General features: G+C 37.1%; 1 protein-coding gene across 2 annotated transcripts in view; it reads left to right on the top strand.

Moving 5' to 3' along the window:
- The window catches only part of RSF1 (remodeling and spacing factor 1), a 144,578-nt gene that overhangs the window by 41,558 nt on the left and 87,916 nt on the right, over positions 1 to 15,104 (top strand). The window lies entirely within an intron of this gene.

Genomic DNA, 15,104 nt, shown 5'->3' with positions numbered 1-15,104 from the left:
ATCACGCCATATGCATAGACAGAACCAGGCTTTGTCTGTTACTTAAAAGGTAGAATGTCCTAACACCTTTAAGTCAAGTATCGGAGACTTCAAAGTTACCTATAAGGCCAAACCTATCTAGTGAGAACAACCTGGGCAATCAGAACAGTGTTGCTTTATGATAAACCCTATTACAGGCAAGACCATTTAGGAAAAATTTTCTGAAATTGCATCTAAACTTTGAAAACTACAGTTTTTGGAAGCCTAAGCTGATTTATGTACCTACCTCAAAGATACCTTTTGGGAGTATTTTGAATTCTATAACATACCAATGAATGTTAGGTGATTTTTTTGGTATTTTGAAAACTTTGTACTTTTCTTATGTTTTAAAAAATATGTGTTTATATACCCATGTATTTTCATATCTGCTTTCTTTTGGAGGGAGTTGTGTATATGACTTTAGAGCACTATGAAAAGAGGAACCATCAGGGAGCAAGAGTTGCTTGTTTTTACTATAAAAATCACATGTGCTTTTCCAGTTATCTTTGCTGTATTATATATACCATTCCAAATTAAGTGACATGAAACAGTAATCAATTTAATCAGCTCACTGATTCTCTGGGTCAGGAATTTAGAAAGGTTCAGTACTTTGTTCCCTTTTTTTTTTTTTTTTTTTTTTAAAGTAGGCTCCACGCCCAGCATGGAGCCCAATGTAGGGCTTGAACTCATGACTGAGTTTGAGACCTGAGCTGAGATCAAAAGTTGATGCGTAACCGACTGAGCCACCCAGGCACCCCAGCACTTTGTTCCTTTTTATGCCTGAATAATGTTCCATCATATGCATATACCACTTTTTATTTATCAGCTTACCAGTTCATGATATTTGGCTTGTTTCCATCTTTTGGCTGTTATGAAAAGTGCTGCTATGAATACTTACATAGAGGTTTTGGGTAGACGTGTGATTTATGTTGCCGCAGATGTTGTGAAATCGTTCTTTTTGATGGCTGAGTAATATTCCATTGTATATATGGACCACATCTTCTTAATCCAGTCATCTGTTGAAGGGCATCTCGCCTCCTTGCACAGTTTAGCTGTTGTGGACAATGCTGCTATGAACATTGGGGTGCATATGGCCCTTCTCTTCACTACGTCTGTATCTTTGGGGTAAATACCCAGTAGTGCAATTGCTGGATCATAGGGTAGCTCAATTTTTAACTTCTTAAGGGACCTCCACACTGTTTTCCAAAGTGGCTGTACTAACTTGCATTCCCACCAACAGTGTAAGAGGGATCCCCTTTCTCCACATCCTCTCCAACATTTGTTGTTTCCTGCCTTGTCAATTTCTGTCATTCTGACTGGCATAAGGTGGTATCTCAATGTGGTTTTGATTTGAATTTCCCTGATGGCTAATGATTTTGAACATTTTTTCATGTGTCTGTTAGCCATTTGTATGTCTTCATTGGAAAAGTGTCTGTTCATATCTTCTGCCCATTTTTTGATTTGATTATTTGTTTCCTGTGTATTGAGTTTGAGAAGTTCTTTGTAGATCTTGGATACTCATCTTTTATCTGTAATGGACTGGAGGAGATAATGCTAAGCGAAATAAGTCAGGCAGAGAAAGGCAATTATCATATGGTTTCACTCATTTATGGAACATAAGAAGTAGGAAGATCGGTAGGAGAAGAAAGGGAAGAAGAAAGGGGGGTAAACATGAGAGACATGGACTCTGGGAAACAAACTGAGGGCTTCAGAGGGGAGGGGGTGGGGGAATGGGATAGGCTGGTGATGGGTATTAAGGAGGGCATGTATTGCATGGTGCACTGGGTGTTATACGCAAGTAATGAATCATGGAACTTTACATCAAAAACTAGGGATGTACTGTATGGTGACTAACATAATAAAAAATTATTATTTAAAAAAAAAAGACGTGATTTATTTCTTATATCTAGAGTGGAATTGCTGGGTCATATGGTAATTCTGTGTTTAACTGTTTGAGGAACTACCAGACTGTTTTCCAGAGCTGCAGCATTTTACATTACCACTAAGAATTTATGAGGGTTCCAACTTTTACATCCTTCCTCACCAGCACTTATGATTGATGGATTGATTTTAACCATCCTAGTGAGTGTAAAGTGTTCTCGTAGTTTTGATTTGCATTCTCCTTATGACTAAATGATGTTGAGCATTCTTTTCATATGCTTTTTGGCTGTTGTGTATCTTTGAGAAAATGTGGAAAAATGCCTACTCCTATCGTCCATTGTTTAGTTGGTTGTTTGTCTTTTTGTTCTTGAGTTTTAAGAGCTCTTTATATATTGTGCATACTAGACCCTCACCAGGTACATGATTTTGCATACATTTTCTCCCGTTCTGTGTTTCGTCTTTTTACTTTCTACATAATGTTCTTCATACACAAAAGTTTTAATTTTGATGAAATCCAATATATTTTTTTTTCTTTTGTGGCTAGGGCTTTGGTGTCTAACTAAGAAGCTATTGCCCAACCCAAGATCATGAAGATATAATTCTATAATCTATACTAACAGTTCTGTACGTTTAGATTTTATGTTTAGATCTATGATCTCTTTTAAGTTAATTTTTGTATAGTCTATAAGATAGGGGTTCAGCTACATCCTTTGGATGTGGATACCCAGTTGTTGCATTACCTTTTTTGAAAAGACCATTCTTTCCCATATTTGATTACCTTGACATCCTTGTAGAAAGTCAGTTGACCATAAATATAACAGTTTATTTCTGAAGTCTTTATTCTATCGTCTTTTTTTTTTTTTAGGATTTTATTTATTTATTTGACAGAAAGATAGAGCCAGAGAGCGCAAGTTGGGGGAATGACAGAGGGAGAGGGAGAAGCAGGCTCCCAGTGCAGGGCTCAACTCCAGGACCCTGGGATCATGACCTGAGCTGAAGGCTGGTGCTTAACTGACTGAGCCACCCAGGCATCCCTCTATTGTCTTATTATATGTCATCATTTATGCCAGAACCATACTGTCTTGATTACTATAGCTTTGTGATAAATTTTGAAATTGTTCTTTTTCAAGATTGTTTTGGCTGTTCTGCTTCCCATGCATTTTCTTAATGAGTTTGAATATCAACTTGTTTATTTCTCCAAAAATGCTAGCTGTGATTTAGAAAGGGTTAGGTATAATCTGTAGATAAATTTGGGGAGTATTAGCTTCTTAAAAATAAATCTTCTGATCCATGAAAATAGGATGTCTTTAAAAATATTTAGGTCTATAATTCCTTTCAGGAACATTTTATAGTTTACTGAGTACAGTTTTACACTTAATTTGTTCAATTCCTTAGTATTTTCTTCGTTTTGGTGCTGTTATAAATGAAATTGTTTTCTTAATTTCATTTTTGTATCATTCATTGCTAATGTTAGAATTACAACTGATTTCTGTATATTAATCTTGTATCTTGCAACTTTGCTAAACTTGATTATTAGCTCAAATAGTTTTATTGTGGATTTTTAAGATCTTCTATATATAAGATGATGTCATCTGCAAATCTAGATAGTTTTACTTCCTCTCTTGCAATCTGGAGACCCTTTGTTACTTTTTCTGGCATAATTGCTCTCACTAGAACCTCTGGTACACTGTTGTGTAGAAATGATGAGAGCAGCCGTCACGTTTCTGATCCTAAGAGGAGTTTTTCAATATTTTAAGATTTAGTATGATACTAGATTTGTGGTTTTCACAGATGTTCTTTATCAGGTTGAGAAAGGTCTCTTCCTAGTATGTTGAGTATTTTTATCATGAAAGGTGTTAGATTTTGTCAGTTGTTTTTTCTGCATCTGTTGGGGTAACCTTTTTTCCCCTTTATTTCCCCTGCAGTCAATCTCATTTGGTCATGGTTCACAAACCTTTCTATATGTTGCTAGATTTGGTTTGCTTATTTATTATTGAGGATTTTTGTTTCTATATTCATAAGGGGTACTGATGTGTTGTTTTCTTGAGATGTCTGTGGCCTCACAGAATTAGTTGCAAATTATTTCCTCTATTTTTGGTAAGTGTTCATGAAGTATTAATGTTAATTCTTTAAACATTTATTAGAATCTAGCAGTGAAGCCATCTGGGCTTGGGATTTTCTTTGTTGGAAGTTTTGTTTTTGTTTGTTTACTCAGTCTCTTCTCTAAGTTCAGATTTGTATTTCTGCTTGAGTCAATTTCAGTAGCTTGTGTCTCCCTAGGAAATTGTTCATTTTATCTAGCTTATCTAGCTTATTGGCATTTAGTTGTTCATAGTATTCATTTGTAATCTTATTTATGTATAAATAGTCGTAATATCCCATCTTTCCTTATTTTACTAGTTCTGTGTGTTCTTTTTTTTCTTGGTCAGCATAGCTATAGGTTTATCAATTTTTTTGATCTTTTAAAAACCACTTTATGGTTTTATTGAATTTCCCTATTGTTTTTCTATTTTCCTTTCATTTCCATTGAGTTTAGTTTGCTCTTTTCTGGTATTAAGGTGGAAGTTTAGGTTATTGATTTGAGATCTTTCTCTTCTATTTAACATAGACATTTTCAGCTGTTATATTCCATCTTTACCCCTTGCTTTAGCTTCATTCTATAAATTGGTATGTTATATTTAATTTTCTTTCATCTCAACTGTTTTCCCATTTCTCTTGTGGTTTCTTCTTTGACCTATTATTTAGTTGTATGTTGTTTAATTTCCACAAACATGTAAATTTTGCCAATTCCTTTTCCTGTTACTAGTTTCTAATTTCATACCATTATGTAGAACATACTTTGTGTGATTTTGATCCAGTTAATTTTGTTGACACTTGTTTTATGGCCTTACTTAACATGTGTGTAGATGTATATGTGTGTGTGTGTGGTTGTATAAAAGGTCCTTCAATATTAAAAAATAATTTTTCTACTTAGGAATTTAGCGAGGTTTGCTAATTTCATATTTATTGTCTTTTCTGAGATTTCTGATGTTTAAGACTTTTGCTGCCCTATAAATAAAATTTATGCACAACACACACCTAAGTACAAATAGATATTTTTCCCTTACCCCTTCTGAATGCTGAAGTCTCTACTATTTTATTAAAGAACAATAAACTCTTCCTTAATTCTTTATTTCCCTTTAGCTTTCACCCATCCTCCCTTTTCCGCTTTGTATTAGTTCTGTGTTCCTTTCATGACATATGACCTCAGAACCTCGCTGGTGAACACAATGAATATCAAGTCTGCCGTTCTCTGAGTTGTGCCTAATGCTCAGCACATCCCAAGCCATGTTCTCCCTGGTGTCCATTGGTTGAAGTTTTCTAGGTGAAGTCTGAAACTGGCCCTGGTACGAAGAGGGCAAAGAGACACAAAAGAAAGAAGCAGAGTACTCCAGATTGATATTGTGGCTGGTCACTAATATGAAAGAAGTCCTGTGATTGTTTGGATTTGTATATTTGCTCTTTGAGATCTTCCTTGGATCACTTTCCAGATAAACTGTTTGAACTCATCTCAAGTCCTACTTTTGTTGGAAATCAAAATTTGATAAAGTGCTTAACAAAATGGAATACCATAATATCCAATTAACATATTAAAATATGCTCAGCATTATTAGTTATGAAAATGATATCAATAAGGAACACGCATAAGATATTCTCCTAAAGTGCCATTTTCTGGTGAATAGGGGACATTGCACTGCAGGGTACTCCAGGACCTCCTCTTCGTAAAGTCTCTACTTTCAAGAGCAGAAGACATAGCTGACTTACTTTCTTTCTTTCTTTCTTTCTTTCTTTCTTTCTTTCTTTCTTTCTTTCTTTTTTAATATTTTATTTATTTATTCGACAGAAATAGAGACAGCCAGCAAGAGAGGGAACACAAGCAGGGGGAGTGGGAGAGGAAGAAGCAGGCTCACAGCGGAGGAGCCTGATGTGGGGCTCGATCCCGTAACGCCGGGATCACACCTTGAGCCGAAGGCAGACGCTTAACCACTGTGCCACCCAGGCGCCCCCATAGCTGACTTTCTTAACACTCAGAAACAGACACAGAGAGGCAGACAAAATGAGGAAACGGAGTAATTTATCCCAAATGAAAGAACAGGACAAGACACGGCCAGAGATACAAACAAAACAGGTATAAGTAATATGCCTAATAGAGAATTTAAAGCAGTGATCACAGTGATACTTACTGGACTTGAGAAAAGAGTGGAAGACATGAGTGAGACCCCTAACATAGAGATATGGGATAACATAGAAGAGATAAAGGGCTTAAAAAATGAAGTCAGAAACACGCTTGATGGAATGCATAGCAGGATGGAAGAAGCAGAGGAAGAAATTAGTGACCTAGAAGACAAAGTGATGGAAAGTAATCAAACTGAGCAGAAGAGAGAAAAAAGAATTACATAAAAGAATAGACTTAGGAAACTCAGTGACTTATCAAGCATAATAACATTCTATTATAGGAGTCCCAGAGAAGGAGAGAGAAAAAAGAGGGCAGAAAATTTATTTGAAGAAATGATAGATGAAAACTTCCCTAATCTGGGGAAGGAAACAGACATCAAGATCCAGGAGGCACAGAGAATTCCATCAAAATCAACAAAAGCAGTCCCAAACCAAGACATATTGTAATTAAATTTGTCAAGTATAGTGATGAAGAAAAAATTGTAAAAGCAGCAAGACAAAGGTAGGCAGTAACTTACAAGGGAAAACCCATAAGGCTAGCAGGAGATTTTTCAGCAGAGTCTTTGCAAGTCAGAAGGGAGTGGCATGATATATTCATTCAAAGTGCTGAATTGGAAAAATCTGCATCCAAGAATACTCTATCCAGCAAAGCTATCATTCAAAATAGAAGGAGGGATGAAGAGTTTCTCAGACAAATAAAAAGTAAAGGATTTCATGGGTGCCTGGGTGGCTCAGTGAGTTAAGTGTCTGCCTTTGGCTCAGGTCATGATCCCAGGGTTCTGGGATCAAGTCCCGCATGGGGCTCTGCTCTCCCTCTTCCCCTCCCCCCGACACACATGTCCTCTCTCTCTCTCTCTATCCTAAAAATTAAAAAAAATGGTAAAAAAAAAAAAAAAGTAAAGGAGTTCATGACCACTAAACCAGACCTGTGAGAAATATTAAAGGGGACTCTTTGAATGTAAAGGGGAGAAACAAAAACAGTGAAAATGAATATTTCTGTAAAAAAATAAGTCAGGATATTCACAAAAAATTATAAAATATAATAACATATACCTACAAATGGGTGGCTCAGTCAGTTAAGCATCTGACTCTTGATCTCAGCTCAGGTCTTATTCTCAGGGTCATGAGTTCAGGACCCACCTTGGGCTCCATGCTGGGCATGGAGCCCACTTAAAAAAAAAAACAACATACACCGAAAATCTAGGGAGGAGAGAAGAAAAAAGTGGGTTCAAACTTAAATGACCATCAGCTTAATGTAGGCACCTATATGTATAGAGGTTGTAGAGAAACCTAATGGTAACCGCATATCAGAAACCACTAATAAACCTACAAAGAATGAAGAAAAAGAAAACCAAATATATCACTGAAGAAAAAGAAAACCAAATATATCACTAAAGAAAACCAGCAAAATGTGAAAGACAAGAAAGGATCGGAGAAAATCTTTGGAAACAACCACAAAAAAAGCAATAAAATGGCCATATCTATCACTAACTGCTTCTAATTTAAATGAATTAAATAGTCCAGTGGAAAGTCATAAGGTGACAGGATGGATTAAAAAACAAGTCCCATCTATATGCTGCCTACAAGAGACTCATTTTACACCAAAAGACACCTACAGATTGAAAGTGAGGTAATGGAGAAACATCTATCAAGCAGATGAATGCCAAAAGAAAGCCTGAGTAGCAATATTTATATCAGACAAAACAAACTTTAAAACAGTCTTTGTAACAAGACATAAAGGACATGATATAAACAAAGGCACAATCCAACAAGAAGATATAATTGTAAATACTTATGCACCCCACATAGGAGCACCCAAATACATAAAAAGTTAACTGACCTAAGGAACTAATCAGTAGTAATAATACAGTAATACTAGGAGACTTTAACACCCCACTTACATCAGTTGACAGGTCATCCAAACAGAACATCAACAAGGAAACAGTGCCTTTGAACGACACACTAGAGGAGGTGGATTTATCAGATACATTCAGAACATTCTATCCTAAAACATCAGAATATACATTCTTTTCAAGTGTGCACTGATCATTCTTCAGAATAGAGTATATATTAGGGTCATAAAACCAGTCTCAACAAGTTGAAGAAGATTGAAGTCATCCCATGTGTCTTCTCTGACCACAATGCTATGAAATTAGAAATAAACCAGGAGAAGAAATCTGGAAAGATCACAAATACATGGACGTTAAATAACATGCTCCTGAACAATGAATGGGTCAACCAGGAAATAAAAGAAGAAGTTAAAAAGTACATTGAAACAAATGAAAATGGAAACACAATGGTCCCAAACCTGTAGGTTGCAGCAAAAGAGGTTCTAAGCGGAAAGTTTATAACGGTATAGATCTATGTTAAGAAGCAAGAAAAAACTCAAACAACCTAACCTTCCACTTAAGAGAGCTAGAAAAAAGAACAACAAATGAAACCTAAAACCAGTAGAAGGAAGGAGATAATAAAGGTTAGAGCAGAAAGAAATGATATAGAAACTAAAAAACCAAAGGAACAGATTAATGAAACCGGGAGCTGGATCTTTGAAAACAAATCAATGATTGATAAACCTCTTTCCAGACTTACCAAGAAAAAAAGAGAAAGGATTCGAAATCATAAAGGTGAGAGGAGAAATAATGGTCAACACCATAGATTTACAATTATAAGAGAATATTATGAAAAACTATATGCCAACAAACTGGACAACCTAGGAGAAATGGCTGAGTTCCTAGAAACATGTAAACTACCAAAACTGAAACAGGTAGAAGAACAAATTTTGAACAGACCAGTTACCAGCAATGAGATGTAATCAGTAACCAAAACCCCCCAACAAACAAAGTCCAGGACCAGATGTCTTCACAGGTGAATTCTGCCAAACATTTCAGGAAGAGTTAATACCTATTCTTCTCAAACTATTCCAAAAAATAGAAAAGGAAGGAAAACTTCCAAATTCATTCTTTGAGGCCACCAGTATCCTGATACCAAAACCAGATAAAGACACTGCTAAAAAAGAGAACTACAGGCCAATATCCCTGATGAACATAGACACAAAAATCCTCAATAAAATATTAGGAAACCAAATTCAACAATACACTAAAAAAACCATTCACCATGATCTAATGGGATTTATTCCTGGGTTGCCAGTGTGGTTCAGTATTTGCTAATCAATCAGCATGATACATTACACCAATAAGAGAAAGGATAAAAACCATAAAACAAAGGATAAAAACCATATTGTCATTTCAATAGACACAGAAAAAGCATTTGAGAAATACAATATCCATTCATTATAGAAACCTTCCACAGAATTTTGGAGGGAACATACCTCAACATAATAAAGGCCATATGTGAAAGACCCATAGCTAACACCATCCTCAGTGGGGAAAAACTGTGAGCTTTTCCCCTAAGGTCAGAAACAAGGCACAGATTTCCACTCTCACCACTTTTATTCAACACAGTGCTGGAAGTCCTAGCTACAGCAATCAGACAACAAATAGAAATAAAAGGAATCCAGATTGGTTTAGAAAGAAATCAAACTTCCATTATTTGCAGATGACGTGATACTATATGTAGAAAACCTGAAAACTTACACCAAAAAACTGCTAGAACTGATAAACGAATTCCATATATTTTCAGGATACAAAATCAATGTACAGAAATCTGTTGCAATTTTACATACCAATAATGAAGCAGTAGAAAGAGAAATTAAAAAACAATCCCATTTTACAGTTGTACCAAAAATAGTAATATACCGAGGAATAAACCTACCCAAAGAGGTAAAATACTTGTACTCTGAAAACTTTAAAACACTGATGAAAGAAATCGAAGATGATACAGAAATGGAAAGACATTCCAGGCTCATGGATTGGAAGAACAGATATTGTTAAAATGTCTGAACTATCCAAAGCAGTCTACAACTTTAATGTAATCTGTACCAAAATACCAACAGCATTTTTCACAGAACTAGAATAAACAGATGTGAAATTTGTATGAAACCACAAAAGATCTTGACTAACCAAGGCAATAATTAAAAAGAAAAGCAAAGCTGGAGGCATCTCAATTCCTGATTTCAAGTTATATTACAAAGCTGTAGTAATCAAAACAGTATGGTACTAGCTTTAAAATAGACACACAGATCAATGAAACAGAATAGAAAACCCAGATATGAACCCACAGCTATATGGTAAATTAATCTTTGACAAAGTAGGAAAGAATATCCAGTGGGAAAAAGACGGTCTCTTCATGGGGCGCCTGGGTGGCTCAGTCATTAAGCGTCTGCCTTTGGCTCAGGTCACGATCCCAGGGTCCTGGGATCGAGCCCCGCCTCGGGCTCCCTGCTCCGCTGGGAGCCTGCTTCTTCCTCTCCTACTCCTCCTGCTTGTTCCCTCTCTCACTGTTTCCTCTCTCACTGGCTGTCTCTCTCTCTCTGTCAAATAAATAAAATAAAATCTTAAAAAAAAAAAAAAGATGGTCTCTTCAACAAATGGTGTTGGGAAAACTGGACAGCAACATACAAAAGAATGAAATTGGATCACTTTCTTACACCAGCCACGAGAATAAATTAAAAAATGGATTAAATAACTAAATGTGAGACCTGAAACCATAGTAATGTAGAAGAGAACACAGTAACCTCTTTGACATGGGCCATAGCAACTTTTTTTCTAGATATGTGTCCCAAAGCAAGGGAAACAGAAGCAAAAATAAACTATTGGAACTTCATCAAAATAAGAAGCTTCCACACAGTGAAGGACACAGTGGATAAAACTGGAAGACAACCTGTGGAATGGGCGATGATATTTGCAAATGACATATCTGATAAAGGGTTAGTACTCAAAATATATAAGGATCTTATAAAAATCGAACATCCAAAAATAAACAACCCAATTAAAAATGGGCAACAGACATGAACAGACATTTCTCCATAGAAGAAATACAGATGGCCAACAGACACATGAAAAGATGTTAATCATCACTAATTATCAGGGAAGTGCAAACCAAAATTACAATGAAATATCACCTCACACCTGTCAGAATGTCTAAAATCAACAACACAAGAACCAGTAGGCATTGGTGAAGATGTGAAGAAAAAAGAGCCCTCTTGCACTGTTGGTGGGAATGCAATCTGGTGCAGCCACTGTTGAAAATAGTATGTAGGTTCCTTACAAAGTTAAAAATAAAACTACTGTATGATCCAGCAACTGATCCCCTGGGTATTTACAAAGAATATTAAAATACTAATTAAAAGGGATACATGTACCTCTCTGTTTATAGCAGTATTATTTACAATAGTCAAGATACAGAAGCAGCCCAAGTGTCCATTGATAGATAAATGGATAAAAGGGTGGTGTGTGTGTGTGTGTGTGTGTGTGTGTGTGTGCATGAATGTGGATACACACAATGGAATATTATTTAGCCATAAAAATGAATGAAATCTTGCCATTTGCAACAACATGGATGGAGCTAGAAAGTATGCTAAGTGAAATAAGTTGGGTTATGTTCGCAGGGTCCTGGGATTGAGCCCCAAATAGGGCTCCTGGCTTAGTGGGGAGCCTTTTTCTCCCTTGCCTGCTGCTTCCCTGCTTGTGCTCTGTCTCTCTCTACCTCTCTGTCAAATCAATAAATAAAAAGTCTTTAAAAAACAAAAAATGTGGGACGCCTGGGTGGCTCAGTTGGTTAAGCGTCTACCTTTGGCTCAGGTCGTGATTCCAGGGTCCTGAGATCGAGTCCCGCATCGGGCTTCTTGCTCAGAGGGTTGCCTGCTTCTCCCTGTGCCTGCCAGCTCCCCCTGCTTATGTGTACTTGCTCCCTCTCTCTCTGACAAATAAATAAATAAAGTCTTAAAAAACAAAACGAAACAAAAAATGAGCATCAAACATTTATTTTCTTACAGTTTTTGTGTGTTAGGAATTTGAATGGGACCTAGTGGATACCTCTGGCTCAGTTTCTCATCAGGCGGCAGTCAAGCTGGCAGCCTGGCATGCAGTCTCATCTGAAGGCTGAACTGGGGGAGAACCCCTTCTAATCTCAATAACGTGGCTTTGACAGTATTCAGTTTCTTGTCATGGTTTGTCCACAGGGCACCTCAGAGCATTGGCGGTTACATAGGGCATTTCTTCTTCATAGGGCTGCTTACCACATTGCAACCAGAGCCAGTGGATGAGAGAGAGGGCCTAAGACAAAAGTCATGATCTTTTTGTAACCAAGTCTTAGCCACAACGTACTATCACTTTTTCCATATTCTGTTTGTTAGCATAAAGTTATTGGATTTGGCTCATACCCAAAGCTGGGGGTAGAGAGCAATGGGAACTGAATCCATAAAAAGTGACACTTTTTATTCCATATCTTTTTAATTTCTCTGATCTTTCCTCATAACACTCTTGTCTTTTAGCTTCTTTCCTGCAGTAGTTTCCTGATTTTCCTTTTTACCCCTTTAAGTCTCCTTTCCTAGATCTTTCTTTTTGTCTAAGTTCTTGAAAGTTTTTATACTACAGAGGTTTGTTCTAGACCTTCCTCTAGTATCATTTTATATAATCTCCTTGGGTATTCTTATCTATTCCAATGACTTTAAAACCCCATGTGTTAACGACTTTTTTTTTCATCCTGAATCTTAGTTCAAAGGCTGGTATACTCAACTACATATTGAACATCTTCACTGAAAAAATGCTGATGAATGAACATTAGGTAGAGACTAAATTGCTGTAAGAGACTCCAAAATATATTTGGGTAAATAAGGAATAAATTTGTCTCTGTTAAACAGTCTGACATCTACCCCTGTGGTAGATGTGTTCAGTGAGGTTATTGAGAGATCCAGACTCTTTACATTTTATTGTTCCAACATAGGGTATTTTGATTTTCTTTGTTGTAGAATGTGCTTCAAGCTGCAGGAAGGGGAAAGAAAGTATAGGGTAAACAATTTTCTTTTTTTAAGAAGTGAGGCAGAATTTGCATACTTCACTTCTGTTCTATTAGGAAAGCACAGTCAAATGATCTTACCTATTTGTAAAGAAGGTTAGAGAGTATCAACCCTTCCTTAGTGTCATAAACTCTGGAAAATGGGTCAGGGGGAGCAGATTTGTTTGGGGCCACTAAATAAGATTTGTTTTACCCCCTTTGGAAAGAGTATGTATCCCCCTGCTAGTGAATTCAGACATGGCCATGTGACTTGTTTTTAGTCAGTGAAATGCAAGGAAAAGTGATAATGTTATACTTTTGAGCAGAAGCTTCCTCCTCCCAACCCCCCAGCAGAAGCTTCAAGAGCAGTGGATATTCTCCATGTTCTCTCTTCCCTTTGCTATGATGACTTGTATGCAGAATTTTTTTTAAGTCATTGCTGCCCATTTTGGGGTGAAAATGATAGGTTACAAAGCCACTGCTAACCTGTCATCAACGTATAGTATAGGCCAGAAATAAACTTTTGTTGCCATAACTGAGGGATCAGCACACTATTTCTTAAAGGGTCAAGTACTAGATATTTTAGACTTTTGTTCTTTGTAGTCTCCATGACAGCTACAGACATTTCCTAAATAAATGGATATGGCTGTGTTGTAATAAAACTTCATTTACAAAAACAAGCATTCAGTCTGTGGGCCATAGTTTGCCAACCACTGTTGTGAATGGTTGAGATTTAGGGTTCTTCTTAAGTGCAGGATAACCTAGAATACCCTGACTGATACCTTTGGTTAAATAACACTAGCACCCCCACCTGCTTACCCAAACCAGAAATCTAAGTATCATTCTTTTTTTTTTTTTAAAGCAGTGCTACTCAATTATTTATTTATTTATTTTTAAAAAGATTTTATTTATTTATTTGACAGAGATAGAGAAAGCCAGCGAGAGAGGGAACACAAGCAGGGGGAGTGGGAGAGGAAGAAGCAGGCTCATAGCAGAGGAGCCTGATGTGGGGCTCGATCCCAGAACGCCAGGATCACGCCCTGAGCCGAAGGCAGACGCTTAATGACTGCACCACCCAGGCGCCCCCTAAGTATCATTCTTGACTCCTCATTTCCCAAACTAAATCCTGACTTCTTACTCTCAGGACTCTTGATTTAACAGAGGAAGATATATTTTTTTCAAGGTTTAAATAGACTTTATTGTTACAAGGGGGGGCCCTACCGAGCAGGGCCTTAGAAAACAATATATTTGGTCCCAGGATGTCACTGAGGAGAAATCGAGAGGTCATGAGGGCAGAAGAGGTCACTGTAGTTGAAGGACATGATCCAGGGAAGTCTGGGCCAGGAATGTAGCAGACATGATCAGGACAGGCCAGGGATGGTCAGATCACAGCAGCCCCCTTCACTCCTGCTTCTTGTAGGTCTCCAGATGTGGCAGGACCCAGTCTGATGACAAGAAGAAACACAGGAAGGAGGAGGTGAGCCCAGTGGTGACATCCATGGTCCCAAGCTGCTCCCATGGCATTTTGGAATCTATCTGGGCACACAGCAGCAGGAGCTGTCGGGTTAGGCCTGTCAGGCCCCTCAGCAGCAGTGGTGTCAGCACAGACATGACTGCAGACAGTGGCCAGCAGTAGCCCAAGTTCAGAAAGTCAGAATGGCAACAGATGAAGATATTAAGACCCAGAGAGGAATACTTATTCTTAGCAATGTATTCAAGTTAGTAATAGAGAACCAGAACTTGAGTAGATTTGGTCTTAAATTTGTAGTATAGTTGACCCTTGAAAAATACGGGTTTGTACACCTGTCCATTTACATGCAGAATTTTTAAAATAAATACAATATAGTACTGTAAGTGTATCTTTACTTCCTTATGATTTTTGTAACATTTTCTTTTCTCTATTTAAGAATATAGTATATAATACATGTAATATAAATGTGTTAATCGACTTTTCATGTTATATGTAAAGCTTCTGGTCAGTAGTAGGCTGTTAGTATTTAAGATTTAGGGGAGTCAAAAGTTACATGCAGATTTTTAACTGCGTATGGGATTGGCATGTCTGATGCCTGCATTGTTCAGGGGTCAACTAGTTTTTT

The sequence above is a fragment of the Ursus maritimus genome, unplaced genomic scaffold, assembly GCF_017311325.1.
Source record: "Ursus maritimus isolate PB19 unplaced genomic scaffold, ASM1731132v1 scaffold_16, whole genome shotgun sequence".
In the NCBI taxonomy this organism is placed as follows: domain Eukaryota; kingdom Metazoa; phylum Chordata; class Mammalia; order Carnivora; family Ursidae; genus Ursus; species Ursus maritimus.
Note: the sequence above shows the minus strand (reverse complement) of the source record. Positions and strands in the feature narration are given on the sequence as shown.